This window comes from Carassius carassius, chromosome 20, assembly GCF_963082965.1.
Source record: "Carassius carassius chromosome 20, fCarCar2.1, whole genome shotgun sequence".
NCBI classification, from domain to species: Eukaryota; Metazoa; Chordata; class Actinopteri; order Cypriniformes; family Cyprinidae; genus Carassius; species Carassius carassius.
In genome coordinates, this window is record NC_081774.1 from 12291467 (window position 1) to 12302981 (window position 11515).

Sequence of the window (11515 nt, forward strand, 5' to 3'; positions counted from 1 at the left end):
CCAGGTTGATTTTTAAGTCGTCGAGATTTGGCCAGATAATATCAATACAACCTCTGGGTTTACGGGACACCATCCATCCACTTTTATTTATTTATTTTATATGAGTTTCCTGGCTGTCACAGGAAATGGGCGTTTTAAATAAAAGAATAAATATATAGAATAAAAGCCCTGCATCTTTGTATGGATGCACTGCACTGAGAGAAAAGGTAAATTCGGAGACGATATATTTGTGATTTTAGCATTATTAATACCTATATGATCAAACCAGCATCAAATACAAAAGTAGCTATCAATAATGGTTAAAGTAGCTCAAATGATTAAAATATGTAATAATAATAATGATTATTATTATTATTATTATTATAAACTTAATTACAGTAAAAATATATTTAAATTAAAAACAAACTGAAATGTTGCCCTGGCAGCTATATTAAATAAAATAAGTTAATATTTAATACTTAAATTATACATAAATAAACAAACTACTTTTTTCTTTTCAGCTTGCACTTTATCCTAACATACCTGTTTGCCTTTGTGTGTGTGTGTGTGTGTGTGTGTGTGTGTGTGTGTGTGTGTGTGTGCCTGTCTGTCTTTAAAGGTGTGTAGTTCTCTGACAAATACATTCTAGATGAGACTTTAATAAGCCTTCTACATTCTTCCACTGTTTATTGGAATGCTTTCAGACAGGTTTAAAAGTCTCTCTCTCTCTCTCTCTCTCTCTCTCTCTATCTCTCTCTCTCTCTCTCTCTCTCTCTCTCTCTCTCTCTCTTCACTTGCTCGGTTCTCCCTCCCTCCCTCCTCTTCTCTCTCTCTCTCTCTCTCTTCTCTCTCTCTCTCTCTCTCTCTCTCTCTCTCTCTCTCTCTCTCCCCTGTTTCAGTTCTGTGTTTTGTTATACTCTTTTGTAGAGTGTTTTACTTTGTGCATTGGTGGCCCCCAAATTGAACCATAGGAGGCAGTGCTTTGGAGCCTGATGTGGGGGGAAACAACACCACTAATAGAAGTAAACATGACCTTCTCAATAGTCACTGATTAATCAGCCTAAACTCCTCAAATACCATACATGATATCATCATTTTGGACCATGAAAAGGGGAACCCCCCCTTCCCCGAAAAAATCCAGACTTACTTTGCTGCCAGTACCCTATCCCTGGATTTTAGTTGTGCGGAGTGAGGAAGTCTAAATGAACCAGGAATAGTGTGCAATACCAGGTCAATATCAGCATCAAATAGCCAAAGACACATCTAATAGCAATGACATTGCTTCTGCTTTTGTCCTGGCTTTTTTATCATACACACACACACACACACACACACACACATAAACCATGTATCATTCCACATAGGCAAAACACTGGATGTCAAGCACATCAGAAAAAGAGCTCTTGGCTACTCTGAGATTGATATCACAGAGTCTGTTTCTCCCTAAATGTGTCCCCCCTCCTCTCCCCCCCTCCTGGGAAAACAGCGACAACAAATTAGCCTTCTTTTATGTCAGGGCCTAAGGACGACACTTGGACAGCCCTGAGATTGTCCGCCCGAGTTCCCATGAACCTCACTAACCTTCTCTTTCAGTGCAGAAGGAAGCAGCCATTGTGCCAGCACCTGTTTCTGTGGAAATTGGTGAAATGATGGCTTTGTTAGGCATTGCCCAGGCAACCAGGATAAAAGAGCATGAGGGTGAGAGGGAGGAGGAGGTGGGGCAACTGAGGTTTGGGTGGGGGGGAGGGACCACTGGACCTGGAGGGCCCACTCTTGAGGAGAGGACTGGAGGGGATAGAAGGGCTCAGTTGTAATTAGGCAAAGGACACATTCTTACCAGGTTGTTCCACTGTGCTCCTGCCCTAACTACATTATAATAAGTGGAGCGAAAGAGATATCAAAGAAATAATCAAAAGTTTTGGGTTAGTAAGATTTTTTTTAAGAAATTAATATTTTTATTCAGTGAGGATGCATTCAATTTGTTGTTGCAGTAAAGAATTTTATGATGTTATACAAAAATCTCTCTCTCTCTCTCTCTCTATATATATATATATATATATATATATATATATAGTATTTCCCTGGACCCTTGATGAAAATGATAATAATAATTACCCAAAGTTAAAAAATCCCAAACCCTAGGTCCCTACACCAACTTTACAAGGTCAGCTAACAAAGCGCAGGTCACAAACCAAGAGCTGCAGAGTAATATACAGTGAAAGAGAGTAACAGAGAAGTGAGAAGGTACCATGATAGAGGAGCTACTGGAGGCATCGCCTGAGTCTCCCACCAGAGGGCAATCATTAATCAGGAGTCATTGAAACAAATGGAGTTCAGAACAAGTGTTCATTGATGTGAAACCAGACAGATGTATTGATATGTTGAATGACAAAGGAGCTTCAAAGCTGCTTTAGTGTCAAAATATATTCAGCTTATAATATATATATAGACACACACATATACATATACACATAAGGAAAAGCAGTAACTGTCACTTGTCACTGTCAAATAAAATGGGTTCACATATTTTAAAAACACACAATAATGTGTAGTATGGCTTTACGTGAACAACCAGGCTGTAGAATTACACAAACAAAACTTTAACTTAAAAACAAAGTTCAATTCTGTATAAAATTACTTTTAATAAGCCAAAGATATGATCGGGTCTGGAAAGTGCAGTGTACGGTCAGGTCTGGAAAGTCCCGGGCTGCTTCATTCAATCCGAGCAAATCCACCTTCCTGAACTGACCACATTTGAGCCATTGATTGGTGGACCATTTCCACTAATGACAGCCCTCAGTCTGAGCTTAATCAGCTGAGCTTAAACGCTCTATCTGTTGCGCCAGTTTGAAAAGGGAAACTGGTCATGATTCGTTTGATTTTCAGGAACCATTTAGTAAACCACAAAAAGTATATTTAACTTGTACAAAAATATAAACACAGTCCTAGGTGGACAGTAACAGGCATATATATGATACCTCCTATCACTCTCTTGGGCACGATTTGTGAATCGTAAATGTGGTTAGTTAAAGCAAATAATATATTTTACAGACTCACTCTGGTGTTTATACTGCCTGAAACTTGGCATTTCTCAACTGGGCAAATATTAAAATAAAAGTCCTAGGGCCTGTATGCTTATCAAAGAAAGAACGAGTAAACTCAAGAGCAACTAATCAACTAATATAATGATGTAAGGTCACTATTTCACCTATTAACAAACTATGGTCACAATGTTCAAAATCATTATTGAAAAATTAACTCCTTCAGTATAATACAAGGCCCTGATCACTTAGTCATAGTTTATGTAGCAATAATGACAAAGTAACTGTATATTGTATTAGGCTACTTATGACATGGATGCTTAACGAGTGTCAGTGTCACATGATCCTTCAGAAATCATTCTAAAATGCTAAATTGGCACTCAAGAAACTTTATATCCTTTTGGTTTGTATTATTCTCTAGTCCAGTGTGTTGATGAGCATGGCACGGGGGTCGATACACTGCATTGGGGTGGTCTTTGTGTCACTCCCACTGGCATGAATTCAATGAGGTGATGGGAGTGCTGTTGGCGTGCCAGCTGCCAAGTAAACCCACTGCACCCATGGGTCCATTCAAGAAAGAGAGAGAGAGAGAGAAACAGAGCAAGGCAGGGAAGGACTTACAGTGCAATGCTCATGCCAGGTCTGACTCCATTGCATCAGGTTAAAGGTTTTTGATATTACAACATTTTCCAAGCATAATATACAGAGAGGAAGCCTGTTTTAAAACATTACTTTTTGAAATTATGTTTAATGACACAAAATTAACGTTAAATCATTCATTTTGGACTATGACAGGATGCTGTTGTTTAAACAAATAATGAGATGATAATGAGGTAAAAGGTTAAAGGGATAGTCTACCCAAAAATTAAAATTATTTCATCATTTACATCCAAAGCTTTATGACTTTCTTTCCTCCGTGGAACATAAAAGAAAATGCTTTAAGAATTGTCACACTGCTTTTTTTTCTTTATACAATGAAAGTCAATGATAACCAAAACTTACTAACTTATAAAAATATCTTGTTTTGTGTTCGGCATGAAGAAATTCATGTAGCTTTGGAAAGACATGAGAGTGAGTAAATAGTCTTTATTTTGGAAGAACTATCCCTTTAAACAGGATGCCTGCTTCAGTACTCACTTTTCAAAATCGATTAGATATATTAATTCTAAGATCTTCCGATCTGTGTGTGCTTGTCACTGACTGAATGTCTTTTAAATACTACTCTGTTGGAACTTTGCGAATGGCCACATGCATATGAAAGCTACTAAAAGTGTCCTCACCACTGTCATGCATGTGTTATTTATAAGTATGGTGCGCTACCTTCTTTTAAGCCCAAGACAGATGAAAAAAGACAGCATGGGGTAGAAACTGTAAGACATACAGTAGGGTATCGTTTGTACAGTCTTTATTCAGAGACAGCGTAAAGCACCCCATGTGTAGGAGAGAAACATTATTACAGGGAGTGGAATAAAAGACAGATCCAGCTGCGTACACACACCTACACTCACAGACACTGCTAGACCCGGCACATATGTGCACATTCACACACACCAAGAGGGCTGAAACACATGCCTGACTCTGTGCCGCAGTATGGTGTATGAGGGGGCTAGTTAAGAATGATTTATTTCCGCGTGGGGATTCACAGGATAGCTCCAGTTCAACCGATTTCCCAGAGTGAGCGGAAGCTGCTACCAGCCATAGCAAGCCGGAATTCTCATCCCCGGACCCCCCTCTCCGGGCCTCAGGACCCTCGGCCCCAGTGTGAGCAGACCCTTGAACCTGGTGGAAATCACAACAACCCGTTTACTTCTCATGCAACACTCAAACGTACCACCAAGTGGCGCTGTGCAAACAGAAAATCATGAAACTTGCTACAGAAGCAAAGTTGTACAAGATGCTTCATTGGATCTTGCCAATATTTCTTTCTTCTATAATAAAAGTCTCCTACTTCACACAATTGCTTCCACACATTTTATGGTGTTGCTTTAACGGTCTCAGTGAAACCTTCTTACTTTTCCGTACAGGCAAGCAATCTGTTTATATAAATAAATAGCCACAATGTTGAAAATCTATTCTTACTAAACTTAAACGTAACAAGGTTCTCAATGAATAAGCAATATGTATGCGATTCTTCATTTTTTTCAGTTCTTTCACTTTTACAATAAACATTGTGAGTGTGCACAATTGTACAGTAAGTATTAAAACAGATGTTTAGGCCCCCTATTTTTAATTGTGTGTGTGTGTGTGTGTGTGTGTGTGTGTGTGTGTGTGTGTGTGTGTGTGTGTGTGTGTGTGTGTGTAAACTTTGGTTTAAAAGTTATGGGACTCACACATGTGCAGACATCCTCCCACACACATAGACTCAGACATAGTTCTCTCTCTCTCTCTCTCTCTCTCTCTCTCTCTCTCTTCTCTCTCTCTCTCTCTCCCAAATACACACGTGTAACCACACACAGGTAAAACAAGCAGGCGCACAGAAACACACCTTTACAAGACATCACCTCTCACTAGGTGCCGACAGGACCACACATACTGTCTCTCAGACAAAATGTTTGGAATGCTGTAAACATTTATTTCAACAGAAACTTAAATGGTTCCATCTTTTCCGGGGACATCGTACTACACCTGAACACAATAATAAACATGAAGGTGAACGACCACAGTGAAAACATGAAAACATTGCTTGGGTGGCTTTACTACAGTTTGGGGATGATTATTTTAAGATGCGCATCATCCTGAGATGCTTTTCAAACATCACCCTGTGCGTTTACACTGAAGAAGTCTAATAGAAAGTTGAGACTAATATTTGCTCAGGTATATCTATAATAAAGAGATCTGCAGTGAAACATGGGTTCAAATATTAGCTAATGGACTGCATTGCTCTTTGGAATAGCACTATTTTGCTTAAAGCTGATGTGGAGCCTCATTTGTAACAAATTTTACCATAATATGAAGCATTTTAAGGTATGGCCGGAGGCATTTGTTTCTAGCCTTTCATCAGTACTGGGTCACAAGCCACCCCCCCCCCCCCATTTAAAAAAAACTGTATTGGATATAAATTTAAAAAAATTGCCTTTACCAGTTGTTCACAAGCTGCACAAGCAATAAAGAGCTTTATCACTGACAAACCTTAGAGGACTAAACGCTTTTAGTGGATTGTAGGTAATGTTCACCTCATCCAGTCTTATAAAATATCCTGTTACTATGTCAGTGTGAGAAACCACTGCAAACAATTCAGTGCATGAGTGAGCTATCTGAATGAATCAAACTTAATTGGACCTTTTTGCAAAGCTGATTGACTGATAAGATGAATAAATGATTCATTTGCACATCTGGCATCACTAGTTTTGATTCTAAACAGCTGAGAGATAGCAGTGGTAATAATAATAATAACATGAAATAATAACATGTTGCATTTGGGCTAAAGATTACAAAGACTTTTTATTTATTGGGAATACATTAAGTTACTAAAACATCTCTTCCTATAGCTCAAACAATAGAGCTTGGTGCTAACTGCTAACTCCTAACAACACCAAAGTCATATGTTTGATTTCCAATAAATAAAAAAGATTACAAAAAATACTTTAAATGCTTTGGATAAAACATCTGATAAAAATAAATCTAAATGACCAGTTACTGAAAATAACTAAGATAACATTCCTTAAGAAATGTAATGTTTTTTTTTAAGATTTGAAAAATGTAATGAATGTAACCTCTAAAATGCATAATCCATAATCAAAAGAGAGCTGAACACATGTCCCACAGAAATAGGAAGAAGAGCGTTTGGTTCACAGCAGAGCATAGACAGGTTAGCTGTGACTCAGTCAGAGCCCTGGCCTCATTAGCCTAGTAAATTAAATCCTAAAATGTGATTTGAGAAAGTCTGTGTGTGTGTAGGAAGTGTATTTGTGTGTGTCTGTGTGTGTGTGTGTGTGTGTGTGTGTGTGTGTGTGTGTGTGTGTGTGTGTGTGTGTGTGTGTGTGTGTGTGTGTGTGTGTGTGGCAAGAAGTTCCACCCATATTTGTTCTGCCAGCAGACTGCTCGCACAGTGAAGGTGGACCTCACACAGCGCTCAGCCAAAGCCGCAGCGTTTCCGACAGCGTTCCGAGCCTGGCAGCCGCTGCAGGGAGAATGAGGAATTCTCTGAGAATGGAGGAGATGCTGCCAGATATCAGCCCAGGGCCGCCGAGTAAATTTCTCAGGACAGCCAGCTGGGTGTCTGAGTCTGACAGCTCGCTCACAGTGCCCGCAGAAGAAATCTCCATCAAACCACAATGAGACACAGAGGACTTGTCTGACACTCATCGGTCTAATTATGATGAGAGAGAATCAAAAGCCCTTCAGTGTGTTTGGGACAAAATACCAGCATTTTGCCCAGAGGCACTAGACATTCAAAAATACAAAACAGCAAATCTACAATTATTGTCGATGAGGGGCATCATTATACCTGTCATCATTACATAGTGTCTTCCGCATTCATCTTCTACGTTCAGATCCAAGCATGTTGAGTAATTCATTACAGACGCATTAGAGTATTATCCAGGCAGGTGAAAGATGCTCTATTGATACAACAACTCAAACCACACATCGAAAATTCATCACAAAACCACACTAGCATTAAGTCTGTTGTGTTTGGCGTGCAATCTGCAAGCTATTCCCTGTCTTGTCATCCACGGATAAATAAAACCTTTATAAATCTACTCAAAGCTTTCTTTTTTCTTCCAGATTAAGCTTGTTCTAAAAGATGGGCCGAGTCCAGCTGGATAAAACAGGCACAGTTTCACATAAACAGGCACAGTTTCACATTGACGTGAGTCAACCACCAATGAACAGTGACTGCCTCATCAGCCACTGTGGGAGGAAGATATCACAGGATGCCTCAACTATGACAAGTTGGCCATAAAATAGTGATTAAACACTGCTTAGATGCGCCTCGTTCATAATTAACAGAAAATTCCCCAACAGTAATGAGCCACTGCGAGATATATAACGCAATTTTTCTCAAGAAAGTCCCGGTGTTTGATGCCTGCAGGCAGGCTCCCCACGTGCAGAGAGAGTGTGGGCACAGCGCTGGAGACAGCGGGGATGTTTGAAGCGGCGTGGGGAGTATGTGTGGTCACAGACCAGTGGGTTTGGGGTGGACAAGGGCAAAGCAGACACACACAGAGATCACAGGAACCAGGCGGACTGATGTGTGCAGTAAAAGATGAAAAAAGTAAAAGTAAAAATTAATTATTTGTGTCTCAACCGTAAAGCCATGTAGGCCAATCAGAAGCCCAAAAAAGCTTCCAGTAGGAGCAGATAACAGCACAGGCTCCAACATTACAAGTCAAACACTCCAGTTTCGCTATCTACATGATAAAACTGCAACAAAAGTTTTTGAAAATCTTCACCCTGGCAGGCTTTTTTAAAAATGGTCAGTTTCAGTGACCTGGTGTTGTGTTTGCATGTGGACGAACGGCCAAGCTGCGTTGAAAAATCTGTGGTTTTAAAAATAACCGCATTCGTGTGAACAGGGTCTTAATTATTAAATATATAACTGTAATCTTTTACAGTTACTGAGATAAAAAATTTAATTCAATTGCAGTACTTGTGAAATTGTTAAAAGGTTAGTTTATCCAAAAATGAAAATTGTGTCATTAATTACTCGCACTCATGTCGTTCCAAACCTGTAAGACCTTCATACTTCTTCGAAACATAGATTACGTTATTTTTGAGACATATTTTGAGACATCTCTATATTTTACGATATCTGAGAGCTCTCTGACCCTCCATAGACAGAAAGGATATTACCACTATCAATGCACAGAAACGTAGCAAGAACATCGGTAAACGGTAATTTGTAGCTAACTTGCAGAATTAGGAGACTGCAGAATTACTTATTTATTTACATGTATTAATATAATTAATTATTATGAATATATAGTAAAACAATCTAATATGATGAATAAAAATATGAATTGTAGTTAATTGTTCTTAAATTAATGTTCTTAGTATATGATAGTTTATATGTGTATATTACATAGCTATAGATCTGATAATATTATGTTGTATAGGGGGCCTGTATGAATATGGCTGTGTGATGTTAATTCCATAGCATGTTCTTTCCCCAAATACATTTGATTAATTCTTTCCAAATAAACAGCCACAAACAACAGAAAAAAGGGGGTGATGGGAACCATTTTAGAACTGATTACAACACAATTAGTCTTTACAAAAGTAAAACTCGTATTCCAATTTTTATTATTCACACCATTAATTTTAAGATTAAGTACCCATAATCTGTGGCACAATTTTAGCTTTTTTTTTTTTTTTTTTTTACCCTTTCATTATCCAGGGCTGGCCCGTGACTTTCTGCCTGGACGCTGGCCACAATTAGGAAATATAGCAATCATTAACCAAGTATATGAGGCAAACCAAGCCCAGACAGCATGTAAAACAGTCAAAACCCTGCCACAGACACTCACCAAGCACAGAGTGCCTGGCACTCGCAGGGGCCAGCCCAGCAAGGGAGCGGCCCTCCAGGCGGCCTATAGCTCGGGACAAATGGGATGTGTCTACCTCTGCCACCCTAGAGCCAGACCTGTGTCAGAGTGGAGAATGGTCTACACAAGCTTTACAAGGAATCTGAAGGGTTTTATGAAGTGTCACCCTGCAAATCCTGTGTTTAAAGCAAGTGAGTTAATGATGACTGTCGGTGCAGTTATCACAAATTACAAATCTCTGGGGAGCACAGTCTTTCAGTATGCGACAGTGATACCAGCATTAATGAAGTCCTTTAAGAGCAATATAACCACTAAAAGGAACTACTGGACTAATTGCCTCAATTCAATAAATAACTCCAAAACAATTTTAAATGCTGGAGTACAGTTTTTACACTCACACTTGAACATTTGCAAGACTCACAACCATATTTTCTGGGATGTGTACTGTAGATCAAGATCCACTGTCTTTCACCGGAGCTGACCCCTTCGGTTTAAAGTGCGGTGACATTTGTGACATTTCGCTGGCAAAAAAGGCCCATTATCTACTGTTAATATCAATGAATGAAGCATAGCTCACAGAGAAATCACTTTCAAACCAAGCAGCCTTCTGTGGCGATACCGCATGAGGGGATCGGTTATTCTTTCTCAAACAGCTACTAGAATACAGCATGTAAAGTAGTTGTATGAACTGAAACTGAGATCATACCTGTCAATCCTTACACTGACAAACGTAGCTTATTTTTGAAGACACTAAAAAGATTTTAATTATTTAAAAAAAAATCAGATTTGTAATAAAATGATTACTGAAGAATCCATTTCCAATTATTCTTAAAAAGCATTCACTTGGTGCCATTTTCCATCATTTAAGCAATATGCAAACATGTAGGCCTGCACCTATGCTTTAAAGGTGAACGACTATAGCTGACCACTGCACATGACCGGGAAAAAATTTGTTCGAACTTGTTCGAAATCTTTGTTAAATGTTTATTCCCACAAATTCAACAGATTAATTCTTTCCCTCACGTTGTACTAATTTTTTCTCTAATTTTATATAAATAATTTTATATAGCCGTGCTTTTACTATAATGGAACAACTGAATAAGACATAGGAACAAAATCATATTTTTATTTTTATTTTATTTATTTTTTTATGTGTGAGGATTCCAGAACACTCCAGAACAGTTTGCAAACATTGTGTTTCAAGAGGTGTTGCATCTTTCAAAAACCTGACTGGCTCATTTAATCACACGGTAGGACTTCCATTCCAACAGCTGCCTTATAAAGCACTACCTATTCATTTCCAGCTCTTGTTATCACCATCGGACATTGTAAAATATGTGATCAAAACAGCTATATAATTTAGTAGATGTTTTTAAAAAGCTTTTTTGATCTTCAAGCAACAATGAAATGCTCCCAATAATGAAAGATTAGATCATCCCTTTTAAAATGGTTTCTTATTCCTTTTTGCAGCTGGAAGGAATGCTGCTATATGAAACACACACACACAAACATCAATAATCAAAATCAACAAATAATAATATAATGAACACATTCATGCATATAACAAAAGTTCAAATTGGGGTGGGGAGGTCCATTGGAGCCATTTCCCAATGAGCTTTTAGGAGAACACTTCTTAAAATAAAAATGTTTCCTTTCCAAAAAATATCTAAAAACCAATTTTCTGCTATAAAGAACCTGTTGTGCAATAGAAAGATTTCATGGATGTTCTTCGTGGAACCATAGATGCAGATAAAGATCTTTTATTTTGATTGGTATTATTTATTTTGAGTAGAGTAAATTGTTTGCATGGAAAATGAAAAATCCTGGATTTATAGTATCGCAAACACATCAACGCCATTCGGCCTATAAGTCTTTTTGCTCATCTTCATTTACAAATGAGCAACCATAAATACCTTCACCAATAAACAGTGCTGCAGTTTGGTGTGAAACTAACTGAGCGGTTGTGTGGTCATGATTTATGCGTCATTATCAGTTGCTAATGGGACTGTG